A 13,144-nucleotide genomic window follows, 5' to 3' on the forward strand; every position below is an offset into this window, starting at 1 on the left:
AAGTAAGATTTCTCACCAGAGATACTATTTAATAACTGAAAAAACTTCTGAAAACAATTAAATAGGAAGAGATCTGGAGTTATTTGCACAAACAGAAGCATGGAAGAATAAAATGTCAACATTCAAGGTTAAAATATGGAAAGGACCACAAGCTTTTGACCTTATGTGTTGTGATACACTTGTTAAAAAAAAAAAAAAAACTCTAAAAATGTATAGTTACTATTTATATAGTCCACATTTATTTTGCAGTTTCCTTCACTTTCCAGAATAGAGTATTGCTGTGAATGACACCCCAGTGACGCACTAGAGTTAATTTATCTACATTAGTGTCTAACTTAAAACCAGAAAGTGATTTAGTGTTTGACAAGAATGAAGACCAATATGCGCTCTATATATCAAGTCACTAAAACTCTAACTAATGCAATTCCCCATTGCTTTAAAAATTTATAGAGCAACTATTCTTTCTGACCATAAAAGTACTACGAAAATCCAAAAACTAGAAAAAACGTATTTTAATTTACTATATTAGAGCCGTATAGATATAACTATGATTAACATTTTGACGTGTCTGTCTTTTAAAATTCTATTATACAAATGTTTCCTAATTCACATAAAAGTTCTTTTATTCTAATAGATTAATAATTTCCCTGTTTCTGTTTGTTTGATTGTTTGCTTCTATTTGCTAATCATTTTCTCTGGAAATAATTTTTTTTTTTTTTTTGAGGAAGATCAGCCCTCAGCTAACATCTGCCAATCCTCCTCTTTTTGCTCTTTTTGCTGAGGAAGACTGGCTCTGAGCCAACATCTGGCCAATTTTCCTCCACTTTATGTGGGACGCCGCCGCAGCATGGCCTTACACGCAGTGTGTTGGTGTGCACCCAGGATCCCAACCCGGGCCACCAGCAGCGGAGCACGAGCACTTAACTGCTACGCCATGGGGCCGGCCCCATGGAAATCATGTTTTAAATGTTCAATTCCTAGATTTCATTTTTTGTGATTGCTGAAGTTTTATTGTTTTAGTATTGAAATGAACTTCCAGAACATACCACAAACTCTGGTAGAATTCATACTTTAAAAGAAATTCATTTTATCTCAGAGGTCACCAACCATTTTTTTTGCAATAGAGATATTTTTCTTAATATTAAATGGAAAATCCTATTTGTAGCTAAGAAAGACTTTTTTTCAGAAGTGGAAGTTATTTTTTCAGTTTCTCCTAAATTAATGTATCTACTTAACTCTCTGTTGACCTACTAATATAAAAAATTCATATCGATAGCCAGCCTTTATCAAACTATGTGTTTATTACTTGGAATAAACAATGCATAATAACAGTTTTTATTATTAAAGTAGTATCCAGAATTACTCTATGTGCTAGAATTTTGTTTAGGATTTTGCATTCTTATTGATAAGTTAAAATAGCCAATAGCTTTCTTGTTTATTTTTCTTCTTATTAATTCATCCTGGTTGAATTTTTTTCCAGGATATCATTTGTCTCAAAATGATGAGAATGACCACTTTTTGTAAATTCTCTTATCTCCCTGGTAGAGATTGAGTTATGGCGTGAAGTTATAGAGTTTAGAGTGGAGATAGACACAGAGTTGTCTCAATTTCTTCCTCTTTCCTTTTTTACTTTATTCCAAAAATGTGTACAATTGGACACTGTATTAGGAACAAGTGATACAAAGGTGAGCATGAAAATATATGGACCAAGATGGAGGGGATCAAATAATCACACCAATAAATATGGATTTTTTTTGCTCTATCAGGAAGACAAGGGATTTTTTTCTCTGAGGAAGTAACAATAGAGTTAAAATCCGAAAGACAGGCTGGAGTTAACTGAATGAATTTGGGAGACAGGAATGTTCCTGAGAGAGAAGAAAACATATTTAAAACCCTAAAAGAGAGAACAAGGAAACAACAAGAACCTCAACCAAGGTCAACATGCCTGGAATAAACAGAGGAGGCTGAAATATGACTTGTCAGCATTCAGACTTAAGGAACTTGTAGGTCATGCTAATGAGTGTGATCTTTACATAAGAGCAATGGGAAGCCAGTGTGGGAAGTAACAAGTGGGTGACACTATCCAATTTGCCTTTAATTAAATAACCAGGTGCAAAATGATAAATTGACTGGAAAAGACTTGCCTCTAAGGTTGGATGCAGGGACAATAGCTTGAATGATGCTGTAGTAATTCAGGAGACAAATGATCTTACCTTGAAATCCCGTGTTAGTGTTGGTGTGAGGGAAATTGGCATTTTATGGAGGTGTAGTGGATGTGGGGTATGTCGGAGTTGTAAAGATGAGTACTATTGATCTGGTTCGAGTATCTGGAGGGTTGAGGAACCATGCATTATATAGGGAGTACAGAAAGAGGACCTAATCAGCAGGGGCCATCATGAGTCTTATTTTGGGTTTTGCAGCAAAGACTTTTAATCACTTGATATCCTTCATTTTACTAACACTGTTTTGTTTTTGGAAGGTTGTGGCACTACAGGTGGATAAAAAGTTTATTTTCTATACTCCCTTACATCTAAAGGTGGCTCTGTAATGTACTTCTAGCCAGTGAGATAGAAATTGAAACCCACTCCTGGAGCTTCCAGGAAAATTATTATTATGCTAATGAAGTAATGAATATTACTTGCACATACCTTTTGCCCTTCTCCCTTTCCCTTCTTCTGGCTTGAAATGAAGATACATTCTTTAAAGGAGGAACAGCCCTCTTAGAACCGTGGGGACGCATGCCACACGTTAAGAACAGCACAGCATGACCAAGAAAGGAGCCTGGAACCTTGACCAATTGCATAAGCATTGGAGTGTCTGCCCTTGGACTCCTTATTGCCTGAAAAATAATTATTTAACTGTTTATTCTATGCTTTGTTAATTTCTGTTACATGTGACTGACAATGCTCCGAATTCTTTTTGCCCTGTTTCAGGCTCTACCCAAGTCAAGATATCGGGGAGAAGATGGGTATTTGGTTCTGGGAGCATAGTGGAGAGGTGTGACCTGGCCAAAAATTGTGAGAGATCTGTGAACAGGTGGCAAACAAATCCCCTGGTGTAGATGAGATTGCAGAGGGAGAAAGTACAGAGAGAGAAGGCCTACGAAGGAAGATTTACTGGCTTACAAGATATGTTGGATAGCTAGAAGAGAAAGAACTTTTAAAGAAGACAATAGAGTAACAACCAAAGGATTAGAAGAAAGTCAAGTATTCCCATTTTTGGGGGGCTGGCCCAGTGGCATAGCAGTTAAGTTCGCGTGTTCTGCTTTGGTGGCCCAGGGTATGCGAGTTTGGATCCTGGGTGCTGACCTACTCACTGCCCATCAAGCCGTGCTGAGGCCGCATCACACATAGAAGAGCTGCAACTCTACAACTATGTATTGGGGCTTTGGGGAGAAAAAAAAGAAAAGAGGAGAATTGGCAACAAATGTTAGTGCAGGGCCAATCTTCCTCAAAAAAAAAAAAATTCCCATTTTTGCACTCTTCTCCTTGACTGGTCTGTCAAATATTGCCTTTCCCATGGGATTCTTCTGCTTAAATGTCAATGACCTCTCCTAATTTTATACTGTATCATAATTTAATGAAGCTGAATGGTTTAAGACTCCTTCATCACTTCATGACACCAACCATTTTTCACTCGGCTTTCTCATTTTTTTTTTTTATTGCCCTATGAATTTAGTGTGCCTTTCCTTGCGCCATGTATATTTTGTATTGTCCTCTTTACCTGAAGTATATTATTCTCCACTCTCCTTTTCCAAATACTACTTATAAGTCTTTGCTCAAATCCCAGTTTGTACATAAAGCTCTCTTGATCTACTCTAATCCAGATTTCTCTCTTCTCCTGCAGCCCATAATACTTAAGAGTTTTCATCATGCAGTTGTGAGAGTTAATGCTATGTCTTGTTCACTCATAGTTTCATGAATATTTATCAGGTCTCCCTAGGAGACTTTAAGCACTCTGTCTTCTTATATTTTTCTTTTGTATTATTAAAAGTATTTAGCAAAATTTTACCCAAGGGAGGCTTCCTCTACTAGGTTAGAAAAATGTTGATTTAGAAGTTCCCCTGCACTCCAATTTGTGGGATTTCCCTCCTATGTTACTCTTTCTGCAATATTTTCCTGAATTCTACAATGCCAAGTACTTTGCTAAGTATACGGTGGCTGACTTATGTGACCTGTCTCTCAGAGGATGGCTAGTGTGTCTTGCAAAAAGATAGGAGAACCTTCACGTTACTAACACTGTGCTTATGTATAGGACATGACTGAACTGAATGATTCTCTTTAATCATGAGAATAAAAATCATGCTTTTCCCAGTTCCTTAGGAGCTAACCACGTGCCCAAGTTTGTGTGGATACCTCATCCAGCATAGGAGCTGCAGTTGGAGTAGAACTTGGGTGTATAGAAGTCCCTCATCATCCACATGACACATTTGAATTTTGCAGATACAAAACAGGTTGTTGAATAGGTATACAATGGGGACCACCACTCCTGTATACCTTAAGTCTTTGATGTTGTGCTAATCTCTGCAGTTTCTCCTGAGATGCAGTATTCTTTCTGCTTTACCATCTTGGCTGAGAGCAGACAGCTTCAGGGATTTCCACTTGATCTGCCTACCGTATTAAGTTACTCCACGGGTCAGGAAACCAATGAGAGTGAATTGGTTTTCAAAGTTCGGCTCCCCAGTCAGCCGCTAAGAGTATCCATCACAATTATGCATGCAGCTCAGGAAAATGACTACAGGGTAGGTCTGCGATTCCAACGAACCCACTTTAAATGAACCTTGGCCAGGGTTCAATGAAGTGGCTAGCCTCCTCACTGATGAGTTTTATATTGTCAAAGTAAAATGAGTGAACAGTGAGCCTTCACGGGACATATCAAGTGGTAGGTTCTCTGATCTCACATAATAGATCAAACCTAATATCTCCCCACTTGCCTCCTGAGCCCTTCTTCAGTAATGTGCCAAAATGTTTCCGACATTCCTACTCTATTTTCTGTAGGTCACAGTCTTTTCCAAGCTTAAAGAAATAATATGAACGTTTATTAGGACCTGCTCCACGTGTCCTGGGCAGGGTATCAAAGCCTGAGTCAGTAAATCGACTCCAAGCGCTCCCATATCAATACATTCTCCTCCTTCTAGCTTTATGTTCTACCCTTCCTGGTTCAGCAACCCAAAAGCCAATTCAAAATGTGTTTCCCCCAGTTCCTGCTGCTTCATATGAGCTATATCCAGCAGGTTGAGTATGCTTTTTCCTCTAAGAACAAGGATTATACGTCCTTGCACAAACTAAAATTTAATCTTATCGGTCTAGCACAGTGATTTTCTAATCAGCAGTGTCAGCAAAACCTGGGAACTTAGATGTGCAAATTCTCATCCCACTAAAGACTTACTGAATCAGAAACTCTGGGGTTTCACCCTAGAAATGGTCTTACCAAGTTCCCTAAGTGACTGATAGAGTCTACAGTTTGAGAACTGGTAGCTTGAGATCAGCCGTCAGCAAACTATGGCCCAGGGGCTGAATCCCACCTGCTGACTGTTTTTATATGGCTGGGGCCCAAAAATAGATTTAACATTTTTAGATGGCTACATAAATGCCCACATAGTGATTTCAATTTTGCCTCTTGTCCGAAAAAACTGAAAATAGTTATTATTTTGCTGGTTACAGAAAAAGTTTGCCAACCCTTGGTTGAGTGGCAATCAGAGAAGGTAGGACAGACTTTGAAGAACCGAGACCATCTTGTGAAACGTCTGTCTCAGAACATGTCTTCACATGATTGCCATCTGAGAAGATGTTCTCTTCTACCAACAGATAGGGAGCTACTTCTAGCCTGGAGGATGTAGGTGACAAGTGACAAGTGGAGACACTTGATGATGCTCAGACTTGTCTGCCCAAGTGGTGTGCCCATTGCAGGTCTCATGGCCTCAGTGTTACTGCACCAGCCCCTTTGATTTAGCAGAGGAGACCTATTAAGTGGTGCAGTTAGTCTACTCACAGCTCTGCAAACCTTACAATTAAATTTGGGGCCTGATTTTCAACACCATTTGCCATGTGGCTGCAGGAGATAAGGGTCCTTTTAAATGATGCCATGAAGGTTTCTGACTTTCATGACGTGCTTTGAATTGTTAGATCAATTGAGCATGTAATTTTCTATTTTCAAGGTTTCAAAACCATTTTAAAAAGTCAGTTCACTCTACCATCCTTAGACTTACCATTGCCCTCTAACTACCTAAGCTGATCCTTCGTCTCCCACCTTGCTTCATCTCAAGCCATCATTGGCAAGAACCCTCTCATTGTGGTGTTACCACCTGCTTGGCAGGATCTTGGCCCCTGTTACCACCAAGAGTGGGTCCATATGGCTGTCGGATCCGTGAGTGCTCCATTCCAGAAATACTTCTTCTAGTTTCGTCTAGGGCCACTGATCCTACCAGTTGTTTTATGTCTGCTTCCATCCAGGCACAGAACTAAGGCTAGGGATTTTGTGCACATCTTTTATTTTAAAAAATAGTCTCAAGGAACAGGAGTGGCAGACTGAAAAAGAAAAACAGAGTAGGAGAAATACCTGACAAAAGGGAATGTTATTGAGGTGGTTCCTGCTATAGGCCCCTGGGTCACAGACCCATGGGGACTCTCTAAAGAACAGTGTACCTTAGAAGTTTTTGCCCAAAACACAGAAGAACAGGGGTCCCATCCCCCATTGGTCAAGGGATGCCCTAGCTGGGGGGTGTGACTCTAGATTAGAACAAGGGACAGCATGACTGAGAACCTCCTGCAGGCAGAGGAGCCCCAGAGGACAGGAGATGCAGTTGAGGTGAGGCCTTACCAGGCTACCAACCAGGTGGGCTTCTGGTTACACCAGAATAGACCTCTGTAGTGAGAGAAACAAAGAGGTAGGTAAAGACAATGTGAGACGAAAGAGAAAAGACATTCAGTGTAGGAAATAAAATATTTTTAGGCCTATGGAAGCAAATAAACATCTCAGAATACTGCTGTCTTTGAATGAATCCAGTAATACACCAATGCTGTCTGACAGTCTCATCTGTGCTAGGGTCCTGTGGCTGTTGTAAAAAACTACCACAAATTTGGTGGGTTAAAAGAACAGGAACTTATTCTGTCACAATCTTGAAGTCCAGAAGTCCAAAACCAATATTATTTACCCAAAATCAAGATGACAGACTTATACTCCCTCCGGAGGCTCTGAGGAGAATCTGTTCCTTGCCGCTTCCAGCTTCTGGTAGCTGCCTGGAATTCTTGGCTTGTGGCTGAACCTCTCCAGTCCTCAAGGTCAGCGTCTTCAAATCTCTCTCTGCTCTGTCTTCACATCGCTTTTTCCTCTGTGTGTCAAATACCCTTCTGCTTCCTTATTATTAGGACACATGTGATTGCATTTAGGACCCACCTAAATAACCTAGAATAATCTGACCAGTTCAAGATCCACAACTTAATCATATCTGCAAACACACTTTTTCTGTACAAAGTAACATTTGCAGGTTCCAGGGATTAGGACCTGATAGCTTTGGGAGCCGTTTTTCTGCCTACTATATAGTCCATTCAGAAATAATCTCCAGGGTCTGATTTGAGACTTCAGCAAAATGTAGACCTATTCTACTCTGAGTGCTTATTTCATTTTCTTAAGATTTAATTTTAAACTTTATTTATTTTATTATTTTTATTAAAACGAATTTAAAAGTAAATATATTAAGACACTAATAAATATTTCCAGAATTTGCTCTTGCCTTTTATAAGACTGACCAATAGGAGATAAGTACTGTTCTTACCATGAACTGATGTTAGGGGCATAATAGTGTCATGTGACAGAAGTTTCTCTCTCTCTCTCTCTTTTTTTTTTTGTTTTTGGCGAGGAAGATTAGCCCTGAGTTAACATCCGAAGCCAATCCTTCTTTTGCTGAGGAAGAGTGGCCCTGGGCTAACATCCGTGCCCATCTTCCTCTAGTTTATATGTGGGACGCCTGCCACAGCATGGCTTGATAAGTGGTGCGTATGTCTGCGCCCAGGATCTGAACCTGTGAACCCTGGGCCGCCAAAGCCGGAGTGTGCGAACTTAACCACTACACCACCAGGCCAGCCCCATGTGACAGAAATTTCATTACCCCGTTCAATAAGAAATGGCAATTAGGAGAATAAAGAAATGCTAAGAATACAACATAAATATTGCACAGTGCAGACGTATGTATAAAAGAAAGAAAGAAAAAAAAATCCAAAGAACCAGAGTAAAAATAATGTTTTCTAATTACAGGCCTATGGTATATCATTTTTCTAGTGAAACCCTATTAGAGGCTTATCGTGAGTAGTTACATATTCACACAGTAGAGCTATTGTACAGACCTGCACGCAAAGTTATACTGAAAAACCTAAATCAGTACAGGATGTTTCTTAGTAATTAGTGAAAGAGATATTTGAAATGACCTAGTATCGATAAACATTTTTATTTTTTTTTCTGAAACAATTTTTAAGGAAGAGAAATTGTTTGCTTAAATAAGTCATTTTTAATGCCTGAAATAATTATTTTCAAATACTTCTTTTTTGCTATACTTGAAATAAACTGCATATAATATAGTTTGCCAATGCTTTTTTCCATGAAGGTGCTTTTCAGTCGCAAATTGGTGATATAAGTTCTCCTGGCAATTGTCATGGCAAGGTTACTTTTTATTCTTTAATAAATCCACACATGTGCCCAGATAAATTGCTAGGGAATAAGTTACACTTGTCTTATAGATCGCTAGAATCTAAGGTTTCTTGCAGACCTCCCTGAATATTCTCATGTATTCCTGGTGTTTAACTATGAACTTAATCACGAAAAAGACAGTAAAATTAAGATATTTCATTTTAAACTATAAAGGTAATTATAAATTAAAATGTATATTATAAATTAATAAATAATTACAAGTACCAAGTCAAATGTGAAAAATATAGATCTTCAAATGATTTTTAAATGTATATTTAAAAGTCTTGAAGAAAAAATAAGTAATGCAAATATTTCCCATATTTAGTTCAGTTATAATTACAACCACACAGCATAATTTTGTGTTTATTGGGTTAAAAGATGGTGTATAGTGATAATTAAAGAGTACTTACAAAGCCTGAATAATTGAACATCCAGCTGTTGTGTTTAGCTTTTGATACGGGTATGGGGAAAGGGAAGATGGCGTTGTTGCAATATTATAAAGGACCATTTCCAGATGGTGGAACACAGCCTCTGCCTTTTGGGCATTTCCAGGACATCTGGCAAGCCATATGAATCTAGACAAGATTAAGGAGAGGATGTGAGATGCTTGAAAACCAACGCCTTATGATTGAGTCAAGGCTTCCTTAGGAAGCTCAAATATTGGCTAGAATTTAGACAAAATTGCCCTCCTCTGTTGAGCAGGAGAATATCATCTAGTACAATCTAGGGGCTCTGTTGAGCAGGAGAATATCATCTAGTACAAACTAGGGGCTCTTTGAGGGCAAGGATTGTTCTTATTTCATATTTTATCATGAGCACCAAGATCAACACTTGTAACAGTACATTGCGGTCATTTATCCTGTCTCCTTAAGCTTATTTAGTATGACCAACATGGTGCATGGCACATAAAAAATGTCCAAAAATTTTGTGTAAAAGATTAAGTCATTGAGAAATCTATAAACTGTCTTATATCTAAAGTAGATTCTGGTACAAATGATTTATGATTTCATGTAAATTTTGATGCTAGGAACAGTCTCCCATAATCATCTATTTGTTGACCCAAAAAGAGGCAAAAAATGAGAGCTACTTGAGTATGTGGAAAGAAAGGAATCTTTATACCAGGACAGAAAAGAAAACCCTAGGTTAAAACCAAAATGATGGAAATAATGAAGAGAGATTTTGCTTACTTCATTCTGTACATTTGGAGTGACTCAATTATCTTGGGGAGCAATTGTATCCCCAAATAACTTCAAATCTAGAGAAGCCAAATAGTCTCCAATTTTTTGAGATCTTCTTTATTATTTGAGGGCAAGAGCAGTTAGGTCATTCCCGGAGGAAGGAGCACAGCAATTGTAGGGAGAAGATATTTTAAGCAAGAGTTTCCACATACTAGCTCTAAAACGAATGGTATTTTAGTTTCTCTAAAGACTTTGTCTTTATTCTCACATCCTCAGTTGTTGTTGTTTGCATTTGTTTGTTTATTGTTATTACAATGAAATGCCTCTCATAACAATACTTTAAGAACTATGTTATATTTTAAAGCACTTTTAAATGCAAAATGCAAAACAAAAGTTAGTGAGCAGTAGCACTGTTTAGTAAAAGTGAGCATGGAGTTTGAAAGATGAGATTAAGTCTGTTTTCTGATAGTTTGACATTCATCATTGCTCCCAGAGTACCATATTATAGTATATTTGTGAGTTCATAGAAATTCAGTCCTGAAAATCTCCCTCAACTCATCTGTGAGCAGAGGATGAGTTTTCTTCTTATCATGATAGCAAGGATACAGAGAATCTACCAGAGAGACAGGTGAAAAGAAAACAAAACAAAATAGAAAAATACTGATGGCCAAATTAAAGATGATGATATAGTACTCTATAATAGTTATTTAGAACACGTATGTCTACCCTGCAGTAGATGCTCACCATCTGCTAGGCTCTGTCATTTCTGTCTTATGTGTATTATCTGAGTTAACACCGACAAACCCTAGTGAAGTCGTTATCTTTGCTTCCATTTCTTTCAGATGAGGAAAACAAGTTTTAGAGAGGTTAAAAGTCATGCATTCAGTTAGTAAACATGCCAATACCAGTAAAAGGAACTTCATTCACTCAGCTGCTTCAGACAAAAAACGTGGAGTCAACCTTGACTCATATTTTTTTTGATCAATAAAGTTGAATCCAAAACTCATAAGATTTATCCTCAAAATACATCCCAAATCAACTTCCTGCTCATCACTCCCACAATTACCACTTATATCCCACGATCAGAATCTCTTGCCTGGATCAGAAGAGCCTTCCAACTCATCCCATTGCTTATTTATACCCTTGTTCCTATACAGCAGTCACACAGATCTTTTAAAATAAATCAGACCATGTTATTACCCTACTTTCATGCTCCCATGGCTTCATATTACCCTAAGAATAAAATATCAATCCTTATTCTATTCTAGGAGGATTTAAAATGTCAGCTCCTCACTAACTCTCTTATCTCTTCCCTCTCCATTTCATCTCCTTGTGCTACACTGATTTCCTTGAAATATGGACACGGCAAGCTCACCTTGATATCCAGACCTGGATCTGGACCTGCGTGCCTAGAACACTGTTCTCTCAGATGAATCCTTCATTTCCTTCAAGATTTTGTTTTCTTTGTTCTTTTAAAGTCATTTAATCAGACCTGAGCATCCTATTGCAAACAGAACATACTCCATCATTTTCTATCTCTCTACTCTTCTTTTTTTCCCTTAATAAGAATTTTTACTACCCGGAAATACATTAAAAGTTAATGTATGTTACTCTTTATTCTTTCTTTCCCATGAAATTGTAAATATTTTAAGAACAAGGAATTAGTCTGTTTCCTTTATGGTTGTTTTTCTAGCAACTTGGAGAGTTCCTAGCTCATAGTAGGTACTCAGTAAACATTTATTGAATGACAAAAAGCAGAAAAACTGGGTATTCAAACCAGGTCTGCCTCATAACTGCTTCTAGCAGATATATAAAACTAAATAAAATAGTTAAATATGGATATTTCCAGAACTAAGAAGGTATGTGCCGTCTGCTACAATATGGGTGTTGCTGTGCTACAATTTCCATTTTTATATTTATCCAATTAATTACATGACAACTTGGATGAATGGAGAGCCAGCTGTCTCAACTTTGCAGGCTTTCTTGGCAATGATATTGAAAACTAAGATATACCTATTCTACTTCTATCAATGTGTAGTTTCTAAGAAGTAATTTGTTTTTAGTTTTTCAATTACAGAGTTTTTATTTCTACCATTTATTAGCCTAAATAAAGGGGTTTTTCATATCATTAAATATAAAATATTAATAAATAAATTTAAAATTAAACTAATTTTTATGCCTCAGAAAGAGACACAGAGTAGCTTTTTCATTTGAATTTTTTAAAACACAATTATTTGTAAGTTTGCTAAAATACTAACATATTAAATGAACAATTACACAGAATTTTGTTAAATGTGACTAGGTTGCCCTGGCATTCTCTCCCATAAAATGCTTTTTTATATATTACTTTTACAGAGAAGACAATACCTCTTTCAGTTAATGTATGCTCAGTCAGTTTAACTAAAAGACAGCTGGAAGCAGGTGGGGGTGGGGGAAGAGAAGTTTATTTATTTATCAATAAAACTGCATATGTATGGAGATATTTATCTAAATAGCCATTAAGGTTGTACTTCTCAAGTCAATATAGACCATGAAATCTTACAGGTAACAATTGCTAGTTCTAATTCGAAAATGTAGTTTTCTTGGTCATTTTTGACCTCTAGGCCCATTATTTTGATTTAAGATCACTGACTATATTTGGAAAAAGCAACTAGGACATAATGCCTTCTCACTTTAAGATACAATTTGTCCATAAGAAATGTGCATTTTACCTCCCAAAGACAATCACAATGAAATTTGGAATGTATATAGGACGTACATGAAAAGCTGTTCAATATGCAGACAACTCTTCTTTTTAGAAACATCTTATGTTCCAAAAGGCAGTTTATCTATTTTACTGATTCCTAAGTCACATATAACTAAAAGGAGCTTAGGCATGAGACCCCATATGCTCATCTTCAAAATAGACATGCCTGTCAGTCCAAGAATATTCTTTTTCTGTTTTCATTAGACGTCTTTAGTCAATATAGAATTTTGACCAGTTTGGTCTACATTGAAAATCTTTTGATGGACCAAACTCTGTCCCTTTTCCCAATAATATTTGCGATTTAGTAGATATATCAGTATCTACATTGTCCTTCCAAAAGCTGAATGACCATTGAATAAAGTATAACTATCTGCTGTTCTTGAGTGAAAAGAAAAAACTAAACAAAACATCACTCAGCGCTTTTACTATGCATGGTATATGAGTTTTCAGAGAACCATGAGCCTTTTCCTAAATTAATATGAAGTGGACGAGCATCTAGTATCAATGTTATTTTTCTAACAGAGACTAGAAAACAGTT

This window comes from Diceros bicornis, chromosome 9 (genome assembly GCF_020826845.1).
Source record: "Diceros bicornis minor isolate mBicDic1 chromosome 9, mDicBic1.mat.cur, whole genome shotgun sequence".
Classification (NCBI taxonomy): domain Eukaryota; kingdom Metazoa; phylum Chordata; class Mammalia; order Perissodactyla; family Rhinocerotidae; genus Diceros; species Diceros bicornis.